Raw genomic sequence first — 24,956 nt, 5'->3', positions numbered from 1 at the left:
CACCTATGTGGACTTTTTATTAGACATTGAAACATGATCCTATTCCACCCTGCTTTTGAGTCCCTAAAAAAGAATGACTGAAAAGGAAGTGAGTCCTCTGTTTTCAATGACTTTTTGGTGCATTAAAAGAAAATGCATTAGCAGTTTCAGGGGCTTGAGCAAAATCCACATAGTGCCAGATCCATTTCCATATATTTGGTACCTAAGTGCCTTGAGACACTGAACCAAGATTTCCAGAGCCTACATGAAATCAGGCAAAAGGAAACATTTCCAATCAAGGTTATGTGACCTAGCTGACTAAGTCCTCTTGAAAGGCATCATGAATTAGGTTCTAGGAAGTAACTTGAGTACAGGAATCATACCATCGAACCAAAGATCCACCTGGCCCAGCATCCTGTCAAGTAGTGGCTGGCCAGTGTGCTCTGCTCAGTGTTCCCCTTGGAACACTCATTATTAACCTGTGTCCCACACTCCTGTGCCTATCTTCTCTTATGTTGTCCCTAATACTCAATTTTTATGCATCCAGTGGTCTCTCTAACAGAGGGAGACCTGTAGTTTTCAGAGTGGGTATAGACTCACTGCCCTCCACTTGCATAAGAAATAGGCCTGTCAAGTGGTGGATTCATCCCTTGGCTACATCCTTATGAGTTCCTAAGGCACTAAGGCACATTTGAACATTTGATTCAGACTCTCAGTAAATAAATTTATAACTGGAAGAAAGTCCGGAAGGAATGAACACAGAGGAGACTTTTAATTCTATAGAAGATACGAAGGCAGAAATTACTCACCACTGTTAGCACTTCCTAGATGAAAATTAGTAGCAGGAAGAGCTTCTTCTTTCCTTATGCAGACCTGCTCTTGTCCTATCTGGATAAAATATAGAGCAAAGGTATATCATGAAAAATCACAGGGTGTGGCTGTCACTACTCTGGGCAATGGTCCCTGTAACAGGAGTGCAAGTCACCAACAAACATGTCAAAAGCAAAAAGTGAAAAATATGGCCATCATTTCTTGATAGTAGAAGCTAATATCAGCTACAAAGAAGCAGAGTGTGGATCTTGTTAGTCCTTTGGAAGAGCAAGGCAAAGCACACCTGTAGATAATCCCTGTGTCTATTTATATTTGTACAAAAACAAACCATTAATGCCAAGACAGTACTGACTACCATACTACAAAAAGGATTCTTCTCAGGATACTGACCCGTTCCCTCTCAGTATTACTCAGGCGAGCTGATTAATGTTGCTGGTGTTAAGAGTATGTCTCTAGTAGGCCTTTTAACTGCTCTTTTACTTCCACGCATTGAGGTGAGTAACCACAGCCAAATGCCTCTGCTCTGCAGAGCAGACTCAGTGATTCAACTTATAAGCCACTGGAGACTGTCACCAATCCAGGGTCACAACTCTTGTGCCCCTAAAACCTTTTATAATCCAGACTAATTCCAGACCTCTGGATGCCAGGTCACAATTAAATCTGGCAGCTCCCAGGAGCTATGCCTTAATGTCCAGTGAAGAATCCTGGTAAGAAAACTGGCTACAGCCTGGATTCAGCAAATGTGTTGGAGCATCTTCTTCCCATTGTGCTTCAGTCCCATTGACCTTCAAATGAACTCCTGCATGCACTTTAAGTGAACTGTGGGCACAAAAGCTCTGCTGATTTAGCTAAAGGAGAAGGCTCAGGCCCTGGGTATGCAGGTTCCCAAGTGGCAGTGAGCTCACCCACTGCATTCCCAGGTGCTGCCCATGCCCCAGCTAATTGTGGGGGAAGAGGGACACAGCATTCACAGCCCTGCCTTTCACACACCCAGCTCAACTGTCTCTAGTATTCAGGAATTCCCCTAGGAATAGGTCATCCCAACACACCTGGCTCAGTTCCAAGGATAATGTAGCTGGGACATGGCTACTCCTCCAAAGATGGTGGAATCTATCACGTTCTTGTCACTCTCCTCCTTGAGCTGAGCTGCTGCTTCAGCTCTCCTCCTGCTGATGGGGTCACCCAGCCCCTACAGCCAAACCCAACCACCCCAGGAAAATTATCCCACAAGAATCTGAGTGAGAGAACAAAGGTTCAGCCCAACTGTGACCAGGGTTCAAATTAAACTCCAACTCTGGGGGTCTGCAGCAGTGGCAGCTGGAAGGAGCCACCTCTGCCGCCACCTGAGCTGCTTAGAAAGACATGAAGTGGGCCAGGGGCTCTCATCTCTTACGGGGTGGCTCAGTCTTCCCAGGCCCCCCATATTTCGAACCCTGAGTATGACTCAGGATCAGTGTCACCCTCCTGCTATGCCAGAGAAAGATAACAATGAACACTGCACGCTTATCACACTCTCTTCTCAGGGAGTTTCAGCCCTAGGATCTAAGGGCACTGTGACAGAGGGCTGTCTTTGGCTGCATTTTTTTTTTAAATATATTGGTAAGTGTGTCCCTGTCAAGTCTTGCTGGATTTTCCTTCTCTGTGGATCAGCTCCCCCTCCCTTTACTTGCCTGCCATGACTTGATGTTACTTGGTTCCAAAGAAAGAGGAAGGCTGACCCACAAGTTACCAGACAAGCTCCAGGCTCACCACCTATAGGATAATGAGGTGTTGCCTTAAGGGCAAAAATGCATGCTCCTACCTCCCCGTGATGTGTCCCGTGCCTCACAGATGTTTTATAAATTTCTCTTTATGTTGGGGTCTCAGCTGCTGTGGGCTTACCCCCTCTCTCTCTCTCTGGCTAGGCCTGTCAGTCAAAATCCACTAATCAGGGCTTGGCTCCAAGGTTCTAGCTCTCTAACTCGCTTGGGCTCACGGCCCTCCATTCCATACTGTCCGCGACACCAGGCCTACTGGCCCTTCTACACTGCACGCCCCTGTGGTGCCGGGCTGTTGGGGCCTCAGCCCCCTCTGGCTTTGCCCCTCTTTCTGTAGTTAGGACCATTCGCCTAAGTCCACCCTCTAGGACCTGGCTTCAAGGCTCCTATCTCCCCTTCAAGCGACTTTGGGCTCATGGCCCTAGCGCTGCACCCCTAGTGCAGCAGGGCTTCTTGACCCCTCTATCTCAGTGCCCCTTGGCGCTAATGAGGCCTCCTCCACCCCTACAGCTTCAGCCACAAACCTCCAGCATTGTAACATCAAACATAAACCATAGGCTCCTCTGGTTATATAATGAAAATAATTTAAAAAAATAAGATAGGCAAAGTGCCCGCTCACTTTATGTGACTGTGCCTCTGTCTCACGGCGTGGCATATTCTTCCCAAAGAGGCTACCGCAGCTGCTCCATAGTCATCAGGAGTCTCCCTCTCTGCTGCCCCCCTGGCCTTGTCCACTTGCAGTTTATATGGTTCTGGCCTTCCCTTTCCTGTCATCTGACCAGCTGGCAGGGCTTGATCCTTAACCCCTGATCAACCGGCTGGCCACACCTGGAAGGTTCTGGATTTAAAGGGGCCGCCCTGTTTCTTGATAACAGGGCTAGGGTTCCCTGTAACAGGCACCGAGCAGCATCTAGACTGATTCCAACAATCCTTCAGGCTTTACATTCTCTCACACTCTGGCCCTCTTCCAAGCAGTTCAGGAATCTAGGCCAGGATAGGGGCACCAGCATTCTTGGCCCATGAGTTAATTATGGAAGAAATTCTGTTTCTAGACCTAATGGCTGCAAGGAAAAAGTCAGAAACATGACTCAACCATAACTGTATTGGCAATGCTGCCTGACACTGAGAGAGCCCAAGACAATCTCTCTAGATGTGTCTACACATTGCCATATGGCAATGTTGCTATAGCCGCACTAACTGCCTGTACTGCACCATGCACACTGCACACAGTTAGATTTTGCCACTACGTTGCTATACCAGGGGAGCGTGCTGCTATGCTGATGTAACTGCCAATCACATGTAGATCTATGTGATCTCTATGTCACTGTAGCACGCTGTATGGTGATGTAGCACATTGTTACTTTACCGTAGGGCGACATGTAAATGCATCCTCTGAGATGGGGGAGCATTCTCAAATTTAACCTAGTACAGTGATAGCTGCCTAAGTCTGCAGAACACTTAATAATTGCTTTCAGGTGGGGGAACTGCCCTGAGTGTAACTGTTAAAGGGATGTCTCCTTGTGTCTATATAAAGTCTGAGGCAATTACTCCAAAATAGGGGACTTGCTTCTAATGCTCCATGACATAGTAACTCCAGAGCATACTGCCCTAGGCTAGGGGAAATCATGCCAAATTCACACCAGTGTGGGAGTGGGCAGTGGGCCTACACTGACATTCTGTTAGTTCAGGAACGGGTGTAGACAAAGTCCCATGAGCCTGCAACCTCAGGAGGGGAGGGCCATGCATATCTTTCACCCAGAGGGACCCAGGTTCTCTAGGCAGACAGAGTTGTGATGGTGGAGAGGGAAGGCCCTGACCAACTACACTGGATGAAGAAACAGGCCTTTGGACTATGCCAAGTAGGGCTGAGAATACAGCTCAGTGGGATCCAGCCTTGCAAGAAATCTCACCGTGGTCTCCCTAAGTAATGCTCCATATTCACATACACATGGAGCCCATGCTACATTTACACACACAACCAGGTCCATATATCATGATCATAACTCCCAATATTAGGGTCATATTAAGCTCTACACATCTGTAAATACTGTTGTTATAGTCACCCACATGCTTGGGGCTGGTCTCTGAAATTCCTCTGAGCCCTCACTTGCACAGTTCTCACATCATATCACACACATCCTGGTCACTACCCCTACCTCTTCCGTCCATATTCTCTCTCTCTCTCTCTCTCTCTCACACACACACACACACACACACACACACACACACTACAATGTTCACATATTCAGGCTTTGCCCCTCAGACCCAGTACCATAGTCATACATAATCCGGAACCAACCCCTATGACCTTATACCATGGTTATATAAACCCTGGTCTCTACCCTCCTGCTCCCCAACTTCATGGCCATTCACATTTGGGAACATGCCTACAGAGCACATATACCATAATCACACAGATGATTGTGCCCTATCCCTGCAGAACCTGTAATACTAAATTTGCCCTCCCCCCAGCCACTGTATGCCTCAGGCCCCACCTACACAGTGGGGCTTTGGTAAGCTATTTTGGAGTTTAGGTGGTCAATAAAAGATATGGCCCAGGGGATTTATTTGAAATCTTACTGGTCAATGTAGATTTGAGTTATGGGGATGCGGTTTGGGGCCAAAATCATAAATGCACAGTAGAACTATTCATAAGTGGTTAGAGTCTAGCCCTAGTGCAAGGGCCTGAAGAGGGCATCAAAGTCTGAGTAGTTGAGGCACGGTGGTCTTGGTGCCTGATGCAGGGAGAGGCCATGGGGAGGAGGATTGGAATCTATGTGTTCAGTGCAGAGTTGGGCCAAGGGGAGGTGGGTAGGGTTTTCTCCGGGCAAGGCTGTAAGGGGGTACTTTGGATCTGAGAGGCCAGTATAGGGAATGAGGAGGTGGGTTGGATTGGCATGGTGGATGCAGAGCAGTACCATGGGGAGATGGCTGAAGTCTAAGCACTCAGTGCATTGTTGTTCCACTGAGATGTAGTTTGGGACTTGAGTGCCCAGTGCTGTAGGGAGTTAGTTTATGGTGAGGGTGGTCAGTACAAATCATGGCGTTGGCAAAATGGTTTGGGGTCTGGGTGGTCCATGTAGGCTAGGTCTGTGGTAATAGGTTTGCATTCTTGGTGATTAAGGCAGAACTGGGCTGTGAAGAGCATTTTGGGGCCATTCACAGAGAGGCTGTTAGTGTCTGGGATCTTGGTGGTCAGTGTAGAGAAGGCATAAGGAGATGGTTGGGGTCAATAGATTATGGCGTCATTGAGTGGTGAATTGGGGTCTGAATGTTCAGGACTGGGTAAGAGTGATGTGGCTTGAGGTCAGAGTGGTCAGTGCAGAGAAGGGTCATGGGGAATGGTTTGAGTTTGAATGGTCAGTGCAGGGAGATGCTGTCAGGGGAGTCTTGAAGTCTGCATGGTCTGTGTAGAACAGAGGCAGGAGAGACTGGTCTATGGTCTAGATGACTGGCATATGGCAAGGCCTTGGAGAAGAGGGTTTGAGTTTCATATTGTTTAAAAGATTTGTTTAGAGTCTGTTTGGTCAGTGTGGATTTGGAAGCCAGTGTGCAGTCAGGGTTGTCTATGGTACAGCTTTGGCTACAATGAAAGGATTCAAATAGCTGAAGCCAAGTGAGACCATGAGGTAGCCTAGGAATGTTTTTACAAGATAGAGCCAAAAGAATATGAAATGGGGTCTATGAGATCTTTATTTGGTAGGGCTTTTGGTAAGAGGCTTGGGTATGGGATGGTCAATGTAGGGTGAAGCTAGAGGGAATAGTTTAGGCTGAGTGTTCATTCCAACTGAAGGTGTGGAAGGGGGTCAGTGTTTTGCAGCCAGAGTAATCAATGTGAGAATGCCATGGGTGTTTGAGTAGTGGTGCCATCAGGCAGTTGTTTATGGCTAGTGCAGGGTGAGTTGTGGAGGGGTCACTGAGGTCTGAGTGGAACATAGAGATGTAACTATGTTGTCAAGGAAGGGGTGGTGCCTTTCAGTAGGCAATGTAGGATCAGAGGTGACCAATGCTGGGTGGAGCTATGGAGCCAAGGTGAGGTTTTTGTGTCCAAAACAAGTAAGGGTCATAGTAAGGTGGTTTGTGTCTGAATTATTAGTGCAGGATGTGGCCATGAGGTGGTTATTAGGGTCTGAGTGTTTGAAGCATTGGTGGGTGCCTATGTAAGCAGGTCTGGGATCAGAAAGGCTGATGCAGGACAAAACAATAGGAAGATGACTGGGGGAAAGGAGAAGAGGTTGAGGGGTCAATGTTGAGTTGCTCCATGAGGAAATCACTACAGGCTGAATGTCCGTGAAGGTGTGGCCATACAGAGGTACTTTCAGGTCTGGGAAAAGTCTCAGCAAAATGGTTTGTGGCCTAGGTCAGAGGTTCCCAACCACTGGGCCACAGCAGGTTGCTGCCAGGGCATAACACGAATCCCCTGCTTGGTCCCCCACCTGTCTGCCCAGGTGAGCAGCTTCCACCAGCAGTGGTGACATGCGGGGTTAAACCTGAGGGGTGGGACAGCATGGTCCACAGCTCAGAAGAGGTTGGGAACCACTGGCCTAGGTGATCCATGCAAAAAAAGGATCTTCTGGGGATTTGCTTGGGGTCTCAGTGTTTAGTAGTGAGGATATGATTCAGGGTCTGTAGGGTGGGTTCTCTGAATGGTTATTGGGGTGTTTGATTCAAAGTAGTGCCAGTGGAGGATGGTTTGGGATCTGTGTAGTCAATACAGGACACGTATGTGGACAGATAGCTAAGGTCTAGGTTGTCATTGCAGAAAAGGACAATAGAGATGTGGCTTGCAGGCTCAGCTGTTAATGCAACCTTGGGCAATGGGGGCATTATTGGGCTTGAAATGGTCCAAGGATGGCAAGACCTTGTGAAGGTGGGAGCATCAGAATGGCCAATGCTAGGTAAAGGTGTGAGTACATCAAGTAGGAATTTAAGTAGCTGATTATCAAGGGGCAGCCTCAAATACATGTTGAAGGGCAGCGTTAATATATTGCTGTGCCAGAAGGTAATGATATGAACAGTGAATGTAGTCACATTACAGTGTGACTGTCAATGAGGAGATGAACTGGATTCTTATTAGTCAGTGCAAAGTAGGGTCTTCTGTGGATGTAGGGATTAGGGTCTGGTTAACTGATGCAGCATTGGGCTATGGGGGTATGGCTGGGGTCTGAGTGATCCATAGAGAAGGGGCAGGAGTCTAATTAGTCAGTTCAGGATGGAAATGTGAGAAGGTGTTTGGGATCTGGGTGGTCAGTATAGGTCAGGGGGTTTCCTGCTCCCAGTTCTTACCTAATAAAAAAAGAGAAAAATGACTTTTAAATTGAAAGGAAATTTCCCAAATGGTTCTTATGCTGAAGAGTGGGATACGTTTGTTAAAAATAGCTTTCCTCTTTTATCATCCCAATGGGCAGTTGTCCTGTCCTGTGCAGTGTTCATAGTTTCATAGTTTCATAATAGCTAGGGTCAAGAGGGACCTGAACAGATCATCTAGCCTGACCCCCTGCCACAGGCAGGAATGAATGCTGGGTTCGCAAGACCCCAGACAGGTGGTCGTCCAACCTCCTCTTGAATTTGCCCAAGGTAGGGGTGAGGACCACTTCCCTGGGAAGTTGGTTCCAGATTTTGGCCACCCTAACTGTAAAATATTGCCTTCTGATCTCCAACCTAAACCTATTCTCCATCAGCTTATTACCATTGTTCCTCATCACCCCAGGTGGTGCTAGGGAGAAAAGAGCTCTGCCTATTTGCTGTTGATCCCCCTTGATGAGCTTGTAGGCAGCCACCAGGTCCCCCCTCAGCCTCCTCTTGTTGAGGCTGAACACATTCAGGTCCTTCAGTTTCTCCTCATAGGGCCTGTCCTGCTGCCCTCTCACCAAGTGGGTGGCCCTCCTCTGAACCCTCTCCAGGCTGGCCACATCCCTTTTGAAGTGTGCTGCCCAGTACTGGACCCAGTACTCCAACTGCGCCCTGACCAAAGTCGCATAGAGTGGGAGTATCACCTCTCTGGACTGGCTTGCACCTTTGGATGCATGACAAGGTATGGCTGGCCTTGCTGGCTGCGGTCTGGCATTGGCAGCTCATGTTCATGTTGGAGTCAATAATGACTCCAAGATGATGACTTGAATCAAAGGATGAAGACGGAATCAAAGGATGAGAAAGTAGAAGGATTGTGGGTTAGGCTACATGGGGGGCAAGGAGAAAGGGATTTGTTGGTAGGGGTCTGCTACAGAACCCCACACCAAGGGGAAGAAATAGATTTGGGGCTCCTGAGGCAGCTTTTGGAGACCATAAAAGCTAAAGAGGCAGTAGTTATGGGGGACCTAAACTACCCAGACATTTGCTGGGAGATGCAGACGGCAAAGTCCCACCGTTCACGCAGGTTTCTAACCTGTGTACAGGACCTCCACCTGACACAGAAGGTACACGGTCCCACTAGAGGGAATGCCATACTGGATCTGGTATTGGCAACGGGGGATGACATGATAGGGGACCTACAGATCGGTAGCCATCTGGGGGACAGTGATCACCTAATAATAGAATTCACCATAAGACATCGAGTGGCTAAGGTAACTAGTAGGGTGAAAGTGCTAGACTTTAGGAAAGCTTATTTCAATGAACTCAGGCGATTAGTCAAGGACGCACTGCAGAGTAGGAGTTTTGAAGTGATGGGAGCCCAGGAAGGGTGGCTGTGCCTTAAGGAAACGATCCTTCGGGCACAAAGCGAGACGATCCCAATGCGAGGAAAAAGAGGGAAAGGGGCCAGGAGGCTTCCTTGGCTGACCAGAGAAATCCAGGGCAGCCTAAGGGCCAAAAGGGGAGCACATAAAAAGTGGAAACGGGGAGAGATCACCAAAGACGAATATACCTCCTCTGCTCGCGCTTGTAGGGGGGCAGTTAGATGGGCCAAAGCTACCATGGAGCTGAGGATGGCATCCCAAGTAAAGGACAACAAGAAATTGTTTTTTAGATATATTGGGAGTAAAAGGAAGGCCCAGGGAGGAATAGGACCCTTGCTAAATGGGCAGAAACAATTGGTGACGGACAGGGGGGACAAGGCTGAACTCCTCAACGAGTTCTTTGCCTCAGTGTTCCTAAGCGTGGGGCGTGATAAGTCTCTCACTGGGGTTGTAGAGAGGCAGCAGCAAGGCGGCAGACTACCATGCGTAGACCCTGAGATGGTGCAGAGTCACTTGGAAGAACTGGATGCCTTTAAGTTGGCAGGCCCAGATGAGCTCCATCCGAGGGTACTGAAGGCACTGGCCGACATCATTGCAGAGCCACTGGCGGGAATATTCGAACGCTTGTGGCGCACGGGCCAAGTCCCGGAGGACTGGAAAAGGGCCAATGTGGTCCCCATTTTCAAGAAGGGGAGGAAGAAGGACCCAGGCAACTATAGGCCAGTCAGTCTCACCTCCATCCTTGGCAAAATCTTTGAAAAAATTATCAAGGCTCACATTTGCGAGAGCCCGGCAGGACAAATTATGCTGAGGGGAAACCAGCACAGGTTCGTAGCAGGCAGATCGTGCCTGACTAATCTAGTGTCTTTTTATGACCAGGTTACGAAACGCCTGGACACAGGAGGAGGGGTGGATGTCGTATACTTAGACTTCAGGAAGGCCTTCGATACAGTATCCCACCCCATACTGGTGAACAAGTTAAGAGGCTGTGACTTGGATGACTGCACAGTCCAGTGGGTGGCGAATTGGCTAGAGGGTCGCACCCAGAGAGTCGTGGTGGATGGGTCGGTCTCGACCTGGAAGGGTGTGGGCAGTGGGGTCCCGCAGGGCTCAGTCCTTGGACCGATACTCTTTAATGTCTTCATCAGCGACTTGGACGAGGGAATGAAATGTACTCTCTCCAAGTTTGCAGATGACACAAAGCTATGGGGAGAAGTGGACACGCCGGAGGACAGGGAACAGCTGCAAGCAGACCTGGACAGGTTGGACAAGTGGGCAGAAAACAACAGAATGCAGTTCAACAAGGAGAAATGCAAAGTGCTGCACCTAGGGAGGAAAAATGTCCAGCTCACCTACAGCCTAGGGCATGACCTGCTGGGTGGCATGGAAGTGGAAAGGGATCTTGGAGTCCTAGTGGACTCCAAGATGAACATGAGTCGGCAGTGTGACGAAGCCATCAGAAAAGCCAATGGCACTTTATCGTGCATCAGCAGATGCATGACGAATAGATCCAAGGAGGTGATACTTCCCCTCTATCAGGCGCTGGTCAGACCGCAGTTGGAGTACTGCGTGCAATTGTGGGTGCCGCACTTCAAGAGGGATGCGGATAACCTGGAGAGGGTCCAGAGAAGGGCCACTCGTATGGTTAAGGGCCTGCAGACCAAGCCCTACGAGGAGAGACTAGAGAAACTGGACCTTTTCAGCCTCCACAAGAGAAGGTTGAGAGGCGACCTTGTGGCTGCCTATAAATTCATCATGGGGGCACAGAAGGGATTTGGTGAGGTTTTATTCACCAAGGCGCCCCTGGGGGTTACAAGAAATAATGGCCACAAGCTAGCAGAGAGCAGATTTAGATTGGACATTAGGAAGAACTTCACAGTTCAAGTGACCAAGGTCTAGAACAGGCTCCCAAGGGAGGTGGTGCTCTCCCCTACCCTGGGGGTCTTCAAGAGGAGGTTAGATAAGCATCTAGCTGGGGTCATCTAGACCCAGCACTCTTTCCTGCCTATGCAGGGGGTCGGACTCGATGATCTATTGACCTTCCGACCCTAACATCTATGAATCTATGACTCAATAATGACTTTTTTCCAAAGGAGCAGCTGTTTATCTGGATTGATTTATACAATAAATATATTTTTCATCCTGAAATAGAAAGTTTTAGGGCTTTGCAGATCAGTTTTTTTGCTGTTTTATTTGATGGTCAAGACTATATAATGGAGTATGGCACTCGCAGCCATAAGGGGCAGTAGTTAAGAGGGTCAGGTGTTATACTAAGACTGAGAGACTTTCATACATTCATTTAACCTTAAGCCCTAACCTTAACTCCAAACCTAACTGTAGCCTCAGTTCTAATAAAGGGACCTGATGTAATGGGGGGCGGGGGGGCGGGGGAGGGGCACAATCATTTCTTAGGGGATTGGCTTGTGTGGATGCAGGATTTGGCAGGACTTGCTATGGCCATCAGCTTTCCTCAGCATTATTTTCAACCAAGTGGGTATGAAGACTGGTAACCGTGTGTGTGAAGATCATTGGCATGAGAAATGGTGTGCACAACTTAGGAAGATTCAGGCCAGTCACTCATCCAAAATATCCTCAGAGTGACCCTTTAGAAACGTTTCAGTTATCCACTCTTCAGGTTTACTCTTGGTGCTGAGGTTCATTTCTCCCCTCAAGGTCACAACAGAAGGACCTGTAGTGTAAATCTGGAGCTTGGCAGATGCTAATTACTAACATGGGGCTTTGTTAGCTGAAACATCCCAGGATGCTCAACTTCTTTAATTATCACACTCAGAAAACTTTTCAATAAGCCTCCATGGACATTATTAAAAGTTTGTGCAAATTTCTAATGGGGAGAGTTTCTTTGTTTGCCAAGTCATCAAGCTAAGTTCTATTTGGAGATAGATGTATGGTGTTTGGTCCATAAATAGACAACAAAATCTCCAAGGCTCACAAAACAAAGGGAAACAATCCTTTGCTGATTAAAGCAGGACAAATGTAACCCTAGAGGAAAAGTGTTTTGACAGAAAACTTTTTTCCAAAGGAGCAGCTGTTTATCTGGATTGATTTATACAATAAATATATTTTTCATCCTGAAATAGAAAGTTTTAGGGCTTTGCAGATCAGTTTTTTTGCTGTTTTATTTGATGGTCAAGACTATATAATGGGGTATGGCACTCGCAGCCATAAGGGGCAGTAGTTAAGAGGGTCAGGTGTTATACTAAGACTGAGAGACTTGCATACATTCATTTAACCTTAAGCCCTAACCTTAACTCCAAACCTAACTGTAGCCTCAACTTTAAATCTAGCCCTACCAATAATCCCAAACTAATTCTAACCTTACCAAGAACCAGTGAAAAAAGTATAAAACCTAAACCTCAATCTATTGTTATCAAAATCAGAACCATAATCTGACATAAACAGTATTTTTTATCCTAAATCTAAACAAGAATCCAATGCTAATGCAGAAACCTAACTTTTGACTCTTACCATACCCCAAGATTTACACTCACCCTTACCTTAGCTGTACCCCTAACCAGAGCCATAACCTAAACCTAACCCTAAACTTACTCTTACCCTGATAGTAATCTAGCTCTAAAGCCTACCCTTAATCCTAACCATACCCCTGATCCTAATCATTTTCTGACCCTCACCCAACACAGAAGCTACAGTTAACTGAACGCTAATCAAAACCCAACCCTAATCCTAATTCTAACTCTAACCCAAAGACAACTGTACCACTGTCTTTAACCCTTAAACTAATCCTAAACATTTTGCAACCCTTCTCCTTACATTAAAATCTAACCAAAATGTAAACCCAAGCCTTAATCCTAGTCAACATTGACCCTCCAGTGGGTTATCAATGCCAACATTCAGGAACCATCAGGATTTGGCTGTGGTGCAGTTTTTAAATCAAATGCAAGCAATGGGGTAGGGCACCAAGTTAGTGAGAGGGGTGGGGAGGGAAAGGGAGAAAAAAATAGATGCCACCACAAGCGCATGATCGTGCCAGCTCCACAGTAGAAGCCAGAAGTGGTTACTGCCCCCATGTGTCGCAGATGCCCTGAGCACCCAACACCCTGAGCACAGGGAAAAGAGGAAAAACAATGTAGGACCCTAGTAAAATAGAGCATGAGCTACAGCAAGCATATTCCTTTCAGCTTTGATTTTGTGCACCTTCTTTCCACTTCCCTTTTGTGCAGTGGCTATTGTTTCATTCCTAATTATTTTCTTCAGTCTCTAAAATTACTTTCCCATCTTGCTTTATCCTCTCTCAGAGTTCCCAATGTCTTATCCTCTTGTTCCTTCTTTCTAGTCCCTTATCTTGTATCCTTGTGACTCATGCCTTCACCTCATCCCTCACCATCCCATCCTCTCTTGTACCATTTCCAACACATCTTACTTTGTCAGCTCATCCCTTTTTTGCCTTTTCATCTCACCCCCTCTTTTTTTCAAATCATCTTATCCTATCACACCTCCCACTGAGGATCTCCTGCCATTTTTTCTTTTCCTTTGGCCTCAACTTATCAAACTTATTCTCATCCCCTATAATCTCTTATTCTTTTCATTCAGATGAGTTTCATAGTTGGTAGGGTCGGAAGGGACCTGAGCAAATCATCAAGTCTGACCTCCTGCCATGGGCAGGAAAGAATGCTGGGGTCAAACGACCCCAACTAGATGTCTATCCATCCTCCTTCTGAAGACCCCCAGGGTAGGAGTGAGCACCACTTTACTTGGAAGTTGGTTCTAGCTCCTAGCCGCCCTGACTGTGAAGTAGTGCCTCCTGTAGCCTGAATCTACTCTCAGTCAACTTATGGCCATTATTCCTTGTTACTCCCAGTAGTGCTCGGGGGAACAGGGACTCCATTGCCTGCTGGTCTCCCTTGGCCAGTTTATAGACGGCCACCAGGTCCCCTCTCAGCCTTCTCTTGTGGAGGCTGAACAGATTCAGGTCTCATAGCCTCTCCTCGTAGGGCCTGCCCTGCTGCCCCCTGATCATGTGAGTGGCCCTCCTCTGGACCCTCTCCATGTTGTCCACATCCCTCCTGAAGTGCGGCGCCCAGAACTGGATGCAGTACTCCAACTGCGGCCTGACCAATGTCATATAGAGGGGAAGGATCATCTCCTTGGACCTGCTCGTGATGCATCTGTGGATGCATGACAAGGTGCGGTTAGCCTTCCTGACTGCGCCCCCACATTGGCGGCCCATGTTCATCTTGGAGTCTATAACGACTCCAAGATCCTTTTCTGCCTCTGTGCTGACGAGAAGGGAGTTCCCCAGCCCATATGTATGCTGCTAGTTCTTTCTCCCTAGGTGCAGTACCCTGCACTTGTCAGTATTGAATCCCATCTTATTCTTATCCACCCACCTCTGTAACCTGTCCAGATCCAATTGCAGCCTGTCCCTCCCTTCTAGCGTGCCCACTTCTCCCCACATCTTAGTGTCATCTGAAAATTTGAACAAGGTGCTTTTCACCCCCTCATCCAAGTCGCTGATGAAGATGTTGAACAGTGTGGGCCCAAGGTCCGAGCCCTAGAGGACCCCACTGCCCACATCCCTCCAGGGCAAAAATGACCCGTCCACCACCACTCTCTGGGTGTGGCCCTCCAGCCAATTGGCGATCCATCTGACTGTGTAGGCACTGACACCACAGTCTCCTAATTTTTTAATGAGAATGGGGTGAGAGACAGTGTCAAAGGCCTTCCTAAAATCCAGAAAGACTACATCCACCATGACACCTGCGTCCAAGTTCTCAACTCATACCACCCTTTTATCTCTTGCTTCCCCCCTTTTCCTGTTTCATCCTCCTTTCTCCTGTCCTATCCTCAATCTAATAGAATGTTCTCACCTGCTAAAGTTGCCTTAGCCTCTTTCAATCACATCCTCTATAATTCTGATTTTCCTCTGAAAGGTTGAATTTTTAAACCTGCAAATATGCCCTTACAAGACAGATACTTATATTAATACTTTGCACACGAGTGGAATCAGATCTATCTGATGCCAAGCCAAAGCTAAAAAGTTTCTAAAGAGGACATAGCATAAGTACAGAAGAGATTAACTCAAGAAGTCTAATGTTGACCTTGCATCTTCTCCCATCCAAGGCAAGCCTTCTACCATCTAAGAAATTCCTTCCTACTTTCCTCTCTCCAGGAACTTGAGAGCTCATGGATATGATGTACAAAAAACCTGCGTGACTGAAGAAGAGTCTCAGTTGGTTAGAGCTGCAAGGAAACAGGAAGAATTGACATCTCCAAGTGATGTAAACGGACAGCTGATCACTTCTTGTCACAGATCGTGTTCCTCGTTTGAACCCCCAACCAGGAGACAAAGAACAGGTATGCAGTCATGTATCACAGGAGGAGCCATTCCCACTGATGGAAGAGGTGAAGCTCTACACCTCAAAGATGGGGGAGGGCAGATTATGGCCACCACTCCCAAAAAGAAACAAAGGGTAGTGTTGATGACTTCCCTTCTATGGGGGGAGGAAGCATCAATCCACTAACCTGACCTTTTCTTTCAGGAGGTCTGCTGCATACCAGGAGCCTGACCAAGACATTTTGGAAACTGACTGAAGCAGACTGTGCTCCTGGGGGGGTTTAATTAGCGATATTTACTGGAATGACAACATAGGATGGCATAGACAGCCCAGCAAGTTATTAGATTTCCTAAGGGGTAACTTTTTTTAATAGGAGTGGAGAAGCCAACCGCAGGAAGGCTCTTCTTGATATTCTGGGGGAAAAAAAGAGACATTAGACTTCAGAAGCAGGTTAACAACCAAGAGAACAGGTTAATGGGATGCACAAGAGACAAGTCTAGTGGGAGAGAGGAGTGCTGGAAACTTAGCTTTTCTTAGCATGCAGGGCACGAGTGTGCTATTTCAATGTGAAAAAAGGATTAGAAGAACCTGCTTAGCCAAGTTATGAACTATTCAGTTACTTGGAACAAATAGAAGTCTCAGATAAAGTCTCAGATAAATGAAAACTTGGCCATTTTACTGAAGATGAGCATGAGAGCATAGTACAAACTAGGGCTGTGCAAAGCTTCAGGTGCTGATTTGATTTGGAGGAGATTTGGCCCGACTCGGTGGCCGAATCTCTGAATCTGAATCAAATCAGGGGACCAATGAAAAGGTCTGAATCAGTTCGAAGCTCTCCAAATTGATTTGAAAAAGATTCAGAGAGCTTTGGTGATTTGAACAGTCCCCGCCTGCTGCAGCATGGAGTTGGACCTGGACTTCATGCTGGTAAGTAGGGGGTGGGGGAAGGGGGGCTGGAGGAGGGGGGAGGGCACCAGGAGGGGACCCCTGCCAGGCCCCATCCCCTGTCTGCTCCCCCAGCCCTCCGGAGTGCCCCCAACCCCTGCCTGCTCCCCTAGTCCCCCCACATGGCTGCCCCACCCGGCCCAGCCCCCAGTTGTTTAAAAAAAAGCCCCCACTCACCGGCTGCTGCCAGGCGGGGGTAATCCCTGCTGCCCCCCACTGCCCCTCGCCATGTGTGAGGCTCTGCCATGAGCCCCCCGACCTCCACCTGCTCCCCCAGCCGCCCCCCCCATGGCTGCCCCACCCACTTCTCACCCAAACCTCGGACTCACTGGCTGCTACAGCGGCCTCAGGGCTTCTGGGGGCTCAAGACATGCAGCACAGGGCAGTGGGGGGCAGCGGGGATCGCCCCCCTCCTGGCAGCAGCCAGTGAATGGTGGCTTTTTTTTTTTTTTTTTAAAGGCTAGAAGCTGGGCCAGGCAAAGCAGCCATGCGGGGGGCTGAGAGGGTGGGCACGGGTTGGGGAGATCATGGTAGAGCCCCCCATGCAGCATGGGGCATTGGGGGGAAGCGGGGATTGCCCCCTGCCTGGCAGCAGCCAGTGACTGGGGGCTTTTTTTTTTTAAAGATCCGGGAGCTGGGGCCGGACAGGGCAGCCATTAACAGAGAGCAGGGGATGGGGCCTGTGTGATTCGGTCTATTAGGCAGCAGCCGAATCTCTGAATCAGATTCAGCCGAATCAGTTCAGGACTGTGATTCGAATCACCTAATCGAATCACTGTCCCCTGAATCGGCCGAATCCAAATCCGAAGCAAATACTAGCCACTTCACACAGGCCTAGTACAAACCTGTAGGGGAAAAAATCATGAAGGCAATGGCATAAATTAAAATACAGCTATCAGAGGACACAAAAAAGGTAATAAAACCCATTCTTTAAGTCCATTAGAAGTAAAAGGAAGACTGGGGAAAACAAAACACCTTACTAAATGGGGAGAAGCTAATAATGAATCATGTGGTGAGATTGAAATTTTTTTTTTTATGCCATTTTACTTCAATTTTCACCAAAAAATAAAGTCAATCGTAAGATGACTACCTCAGCTAGCATCAAAGACAGGGGAAGGAAATATTCAACCTTGAATTGAAATGAATGTAAATTAGGTTACTTAGATAATTTGGATGTTTTAAGGCAGGTCTCTATAAGATTAATTTTAGAGTACTCAAGGGACTGGCTGAAGTAATTTCAAAGCCTTTGTCTATCATCTTTTAGAACTCATAGCTGTCAGGCAATGTCCCAAATGAGTAAAGGATGCCAAATATGGTGTTCACCTTCAAAAGGGAAGGACTCTGGAATTACAGACCTGTCAAGATTAACTTGGATTGCTAGAAAGAAACTGGAATATAATCAAACCATCAGTTTCTAATCATCTAGAGAATAACAAAATGATAAGCAAATGCCAACATGCATTTGTCAAGAGCAAATCATGTGTAACTGAGCAAATATCTTTCTACCACAGGGAAATATACCTTGGGGATGATGAGGAAGAGTGGATGCATGATTACTTGACTTTAGTACAGCTTTTGACAGTCTCTCCCATGACCATCTCAAAGAAGTTAAGGAAATATGGTCTTGCTAAAACTACTAGTGGCTTCAAAAAGTCCTGAACACCTGTCACCCCTTTTTTCCGTTCTGAGTATGTCACTACATTCTTCCTCACAGATACTTTGATCCCAGAAGCAGTTCAGTCTGAATCACAGGCTGCTTGCAGACATGGAAAAAAATTAACAGTGCTTTACTTCAAACTCAGTGAAACTCCTGTGTTGAGCCCAGGACATGCCCAGAAGAGGCACTGGGTTAATTGGACCCAGTTTTCCCAACATCTGTATAGATCAGACACTTGGGAGGGCAGGGGGTGTTGGTGCTTTTATCTAATAGCTGATTGAATCAGCTATTAGATAAAAGTGCCAAAAAGCCCCACTGAAGTGCCTGATCTATACAGTCACTACAGATTGAAGTAACATGCTGCTGCTTCCAGTAAAGAGTGTTGTTTTTTTTCCACATCTGTCAGTGCCCGTAATGATTAGCATGCAACAGAAGTGGATCATGAGGGATAGTTTGAAGAGAATTGAGATACATAAGCCAGTGATCACACACAATGCTAATAAGATGACCTCAGGAAAGAGCAATGATTACATGTCATGCCTAAGTTTCTCTGCTCCCTACTGAATTGGCCATTGGCCTACTGAGCTACCATGAACACTTGAAAAAGACAGCAATGAAAGTTAAGGCATGCAACAACCTCCTTAACAAAATGGCTGGGGCATCGTGGGGTGCAAAAGCCTCAACCCTAAGGATGTCAGTTCTTGCCATCTCGTATTCTGTGGCAGAGGACTGTGCATCCGTCTGGAACCAGTCATCACACACCAAACTCATTGATATGCAGCTACATTCAAGAACACACATTATCTCGGGAACTCTTCAACCGACAACTCTACCATGGCTCCCAGTCCTGAGGTACATTGTTCCCCCTCATATCAGATGGGAAGTTGCAACTAGCAAGCTACTGAAAAAGATCCATGCCAATCCAAGCCTACCACTGTACGACTATCTCTTAAATTCATCTGCTGCACGTCTACCATCACGACTCCCACTGTGGTCCAAACTGCTGCACTAGGACTGCATGGTGGAGACCCTCTGGTGTGAGGAATGGAGGTCAACATCACCAACAAACAAGGTCCTTATCACAGATCCTATAGTTCGCCCACCTGGCTTCAACCTGCCACACCATCAATGGGCCTTGCTGAATAGGTTCCAGACAGGGCAAGGTCTGTGTGCAGCCAACCTCCACCGTTGGGGTCTTCACAACAATCCAGACTGCAGCTGTGACAAAACACACACCATGTCATGTATTGTCGATGACTGCCCACTGACTAAGCTCAAAGGTGGAGTACAGAAACTGCCCATGGCCACTGAGGATGCTATCACATGGTTCAGCAACTGCGCACATGCTGACTGACTGACTGAATTGGCTAAGAGATCATTATCAAGCTTTTCAGGCTCTACCTGCTCACTGTTACATCTGCAATGCATCTTAACTTTCAAACTCTCCAAGCTTTTCAATTTCATAGATTCATAGATTCATAGATGTTAGGGTCGGAAGGGACCTCAATAGATCATCGAGTCCGACCCCCTGCATAAGCAGGAAAGAGTGCTGGGTCTAGATGACCCCAGCTAGATACTCATCTAACCTCCTCTTGAAGACCCCCAGGGTAGGGGAGAGCACCACCTCCCTTGGGAGCCAGTTCCAGACCTTGGCCATTCGAACTGTGAAGAAGTTCTTCCTAACGTCCAATCTAAATCTGCTCTCTGCTAGCTTGTGGCCATTGTTTCTTGTAACCCCCAGAGGTGCCTTGGTGAATAAATACTCACCAATTCCCTTCTGTGCCCCCGTGATGAACTTATAGGCAGCCACAAGGTCGCCTCTCAACCTTCTCTTGCGGAGGCTGAAAAGGTCCAGTTTCTCTAGTCTCTCCTCGTAGGGCTTGGTCTGCAGGCCCTTAACCATACGAGTGGCCCTTCTCTGGATCCTCTCCAGGTTATCCGCATCCTTCTTGAAGTGTGGCGCCCACAATTGCACGCAGTACTCCAACTGCGGTCTGACCAGCGCCTGATAGAGGGGAAGTATCACCTCCTTGGACCTATTCGTCATGCATCTGCTGATGCACGATAAAGTGCCATTGGCTTTTTTGATGGCTTCATCACACTGCCGACTCATGTTCATCTTGGAGTCCACTAGGACTCCAAGATCCCTTTCCACTTCCGTGCCACCCAGCAGGTCATTTCCTAGGCTGTAGGTATGCTGGACATTTTTCCTCCCTAGGTGCAGCACTTTGCATTTCTCCTTGTTGAACTGCATTCTGTTGTTTTCTGCCCACTTGTCCAACCTGTCCAGGTCTGCTTGCAGCTGTTCGCTGCCCTCCAGCATGTCCACATCTCCCCATAGCTTTGTGTCACCTGCAAACTTGGACAGAGTATATTTCACTCCCTCGTCCAAGTCACTGATGAAGACATTAAAGAGTATCGGTCCAAGGACCAAGCCCTGCGGGACCCCACTGCCCACACCCTTCCAGGTCGAAACCGACCCATCTACCACGACTCTCTGGGTGCGACCCTCCAGCCAATTCGCCACCCACCAGACTGTGTAGTCATCCAAGTCATAGCCTCTTAACTTGTTCACCAGTATGGGGTGGGATACTGTATCGAAGGCCTTCCTGAAGTCTAAGTATACGACATCCACCCCTCCTCCTGTGTCCAGGCGTTTCGTAACCTGGTCATAAAAAGACACTAGATTAGTCAGGCACGATCTGCCCGCCACAAACCCGTGCTGGTTTCCCCTCAGCATAATTTGCCCTGCTGGGCTCTCACAAATGTGAGCCTTGATAATTTTTTCAAAGACTTTACCAAGGATGGAGGTGAGACTGACTGGCCTATAGTTGCCCGGGTCCTCCTTCCTCCCCTTTTTGAAAATGGGGACCACGTTGGCCCTTTTCCAGTCCTCTGGGACTTGGCCCGTGTGCCACGAGCTTTCAAATATTCCCGCCAGTGGCTCTGCAATGATGTTGGCCAGTGCCTTCAGCACCCTCGGATGGAGCTCATCCGGGCCTGCCAACTTAAAGGCATCCAGTTCTTCCAAGTGACTCTGCACCATCTCAGGGTCTACGCATGGTAGTCTGGCGCCTTGCTGCTGCCTCTCTACAATTTCATCCAGAACCTTCCCATTCTCTGTGCACCAGCCAATCCTAGCTGAGTGTCCTCCATGTGGAGCAAGTCCTCTATCTTATCAGATCTGCTACTCTATAGGCTGCCACTTGAAAACCACCACCACACAAAAAATGACCCTCCATTGGTAAGCACCGAACAACCAAGGTCCATTCAAATCCCTGCTGCTCTTTGCTATCTCTACCAGTGTTAAACCAAGTCAGGAAGCTGAAGATTTCCTTTTGTATCTGGAGTTAGCATGGCAGCTTCCAAAGTCAGACTCACTTGGCTTCACTGATCAAGCACTCAGTGGTCTCTGAGTGACTCAGGGTGCCTGAATCAGTCCAGTCCTCTGAAGGAGGGGGCATGCCCTTCTACCTGGGTTCTCCTGAGAGTATATTAACCACCTTTTATAGAAGTGGGATTTTGGCTGCCATAATTTCCCTGTGTCACAGGGAAAAGCAGAAGGGGGAACCCCGGGGACGGGAACCCACAGAGGGTAAAGGGAAACACCCACAGCGGAACCCGCAGTGAAGCTGGAACTTGAGGAGAGACCCGCGTGGATCATCAGCCATGCCTTTATATAGCTGTGGCCAGCAGGTGACGTCATCAGCGATCACCGGCCGGTGGAAGTAAAATGGGCCTCCAGCGAAGAAGAGAGAGGCAGATTGGTGTCGGCAAGAGCACCAGCAGGAGGTGTCTCTCCAAAGCTCCCACGGGAGCGAGAGGAGCCAGAGGCTGCTTTCTCTGGTGGGGAAGAACTCTCCAGCACAAGCTGCAAGCCAGAGACTGCTGGCTGAAGTGAGAGGAGCCAAGAGCTGGAGGTGGCTCCTCATGACTGGAAACCCAGGCATAGGAACAGAGGGGCGCAGAAAGACCCCGACGCCAATGGCTGTGACAGAGGGGCTGGAAAGGCCGACACAACTCCCTGCGCCAGACCAGGTGGGACTGTCAAGGGAACTGGGAAAGCCGGAGAGGCACACCAGGTGGGAGACAGGAGGCAAGGGCAGCGTGAAAGGCTGCAAAGCATGGCCAGCAATGGCGTGGTGCTGACCGAGCATGTGACGAGGGGACAGGCATCCACGGGAGGACCACAGGTGGCCTGAAGAAACAAAAGTCTGGGTGACGAGGGAGAAGAGTTATGGTGGAGTCTGCAGGTTACCCTGGCCACATACAGGGCCTAACCTAGACCCATAGCGCCAAGGGCAGGTGGTCAGCAACTAGGCAGAGGGGGCCTTGCAAGGGGACAGTTGGGTCCCTCAGAGTGTACCAGTGGTTTTCTTTGTGTTTTATGTTTCCCCCTTTTGGAGGGGCTGAGGGTCAGAGCTCTTTTGGAGCCTTATTGTTACTTAAACCCTGGGTTTGGTTGCTAGCCTTAGGGAAAGGGTGGTAGCCTTATAACACGGGTAGGATTCCTCAGGCTGCTTAAGCTTTAGTAGGGAGGACCACCTCCTATGAAAGTAATCAGGGGCTCAACAGTTGGGAACCTGGCCAGGAGGACAACCAGGACCCGTCAAGGCTTGGTGTAAGAGCGAGGCATAGGGGAGGTGGAGCCTCGCAGAAGACCGGCGGATAAACATTCCACCGCCAGGAGACTCCAAGTGGTCAGGCCCTCCACTGAAATAATATTCAAAGTCGTGGCAGGTGAGATTGGGGAAGACAACACAGGAAGCAAACACCTTCTTGACAGACCACAGGGGACGGCAAGGTGCATGCCATCAAACATCCAGGCCAGAGTCGCACGTGACCAGATGTTCGAGGCCAGACAGGCACACCCTGCTTTACCTGTGGCAGGTTTGGGTGTTATAACATGTGTTGTGCCAATGCTGACAGGAGTTTTATGAAAAGTTTAGATTATGGATTTGCATAGGATGGTCTGGATAGTGGTGATCCTGCTCTGGCCAGGGGTTGGACTAGATGTGACCTCTAGAAATCCCTTTCCAGCCCTACTTCTCTATGATTCTATGACTAAGCAAGTGATGATGCTTCTACTGGGGCTGAAGCAGGAAGTGCAGCTCTGTTGCCCATTCCCATACCTCCTTGTGACTGCTGCCCACAAAGTTGCTGGGGCTGTTGCTTCTGCTGACGATGATTGAGTCCCTGGTCCTCTCTAGGTATTTGGAACTAGTTATCCACCCAGAGGAGTGCTAGGGTATGTGGATTTTTGGGGAGCATTGGACCTGCAGCTAGAACAAGGCTTTAATCTGTGTCTCAGCAAAGCTGCTGATCACAAGGCAGAATGATATATATTAAAAGTAACTTTGTGAATGCTTAGGCAAGTAGGTTTTAACCATATAATAGTATTGTTATGAGATATATAGCTTTTATATATAAGATTTTGTTTTTGAGTGCTTATGTTAGGTAACCATTTTAATTGTGTTAACCATTTTGGGGGGAAAAAGCAACAATTAAGTCTGTGTGCTGTGAACCAGCTACAGCAAGGAATGAGATAAGATACAGGGGCCCAAAAAGGGTAGGGGTGGCACAACATGGGACAGAAAAACAGATTGGAATGTAGAAGATAACATGTAACCAAGATGAACATATGCAAAAGGGTGAATGGTGATTGGTAAAGAAGCATCCAAAGTCTGCCCATTGACCAAAAGAAGGGAGTTCATGGTCTTAGACATGCGCTCATAGCAAAAAGACATGTAAATGAATGCAATGCATAGGCAATTCCATGCTAATGAAGCAAACAGTAAACAGAGGTGGAGCTTGAGATGGGAGGAGAAATGGGTGGAGCAAGAGGAGGGACAAAGGTGGAATGAATGTTAATAAACTTGAACCAAAGTATATAAATGTAGGAAAAATCTATTGTTCAGTGCAGGTCCCCTGGTTCACGGGCTGTGTGGCTGTGAGGGACCCTTGTCCGAAGCTGTCTCCATTCTGAATAAAGCTGTTGCGAGCAATGTGTGCTGGTGTTTGCTCCCTGCTTGCTCTGGCTAATGAGTAACAGGACCAATGAGCAATTGGACCGTCGTCTCCCTAGTTATTGGGCACCGCATGGAGTCGGGATCTAACAAGGAGGAGCTGGCTCCTGCTGCTACCTGGCTGCAGCTGTCCTGGAAGAACTCAGGGAAGGGTAGGTAGCAACACAGACCCCTCCCCTACATCCATATTTCTGCTGACACCACCCTAAACACCATGCACCTGCAATTCTTCTGCTTCTAGATCTTCCTGGGGCACCACCACCTTCTCCAAAGGTTCTTTTTCTCCAGCACCATCAAGACTCTAGCCTTCTGTTATGCCCATCCCATTGCCTCATTATCCCTTTAATTTGCTACTTCTTGGCATCCTCTCTGAGCAGTTTGTATCCCCCTACGTCCCTTTCCAAGAGCAGTCATCCCCATCCTTTTGAGGAAGCATCCACTCCCATGTCTGTGGTTTCCTAGTCTCTTCCCCTAACTTGAACATTAAAGTCCACACCTCCCCTCACCCCATTCTGTCAAATGCAGCCCACTACTATCCCACCCTGTCTAGATGCCCTCATATTCTGCATAGTCAATTTTCTGTTACCTCTTCATAACAAACCATCCCCATCCCTAGCAGGCTACTGTAACCTACCCTGACAGCCAGCAGAGCTAACACCTACTCAGCCCTCTTACCCAGCTAATGTTCCACCCTATTTCACATTTGCTCCCTCCTGTCTACAACACCTTAGCAGGCAAAACCAGTTGGTTTCCCTAGTACCTCTCCTCAAGTG

This window comes from Alligator mississippiensis, chromosome 5, assembly GCF_030867095.1.
Source record: "Alligator mississippiensis isolate rAllMis1 chromosome 5, rAllMis1, whole genome shotgun sequence".
Classification (NCBI taxonomy): domain Eukaryota; kingdom Metazoa; phylum Chordata; order Crocodylia; family Alligatoridae; genus Alligator; species Alligator mississippiensis.
This window is presented reverse-complemented; position numbering follows the sequence as displayed.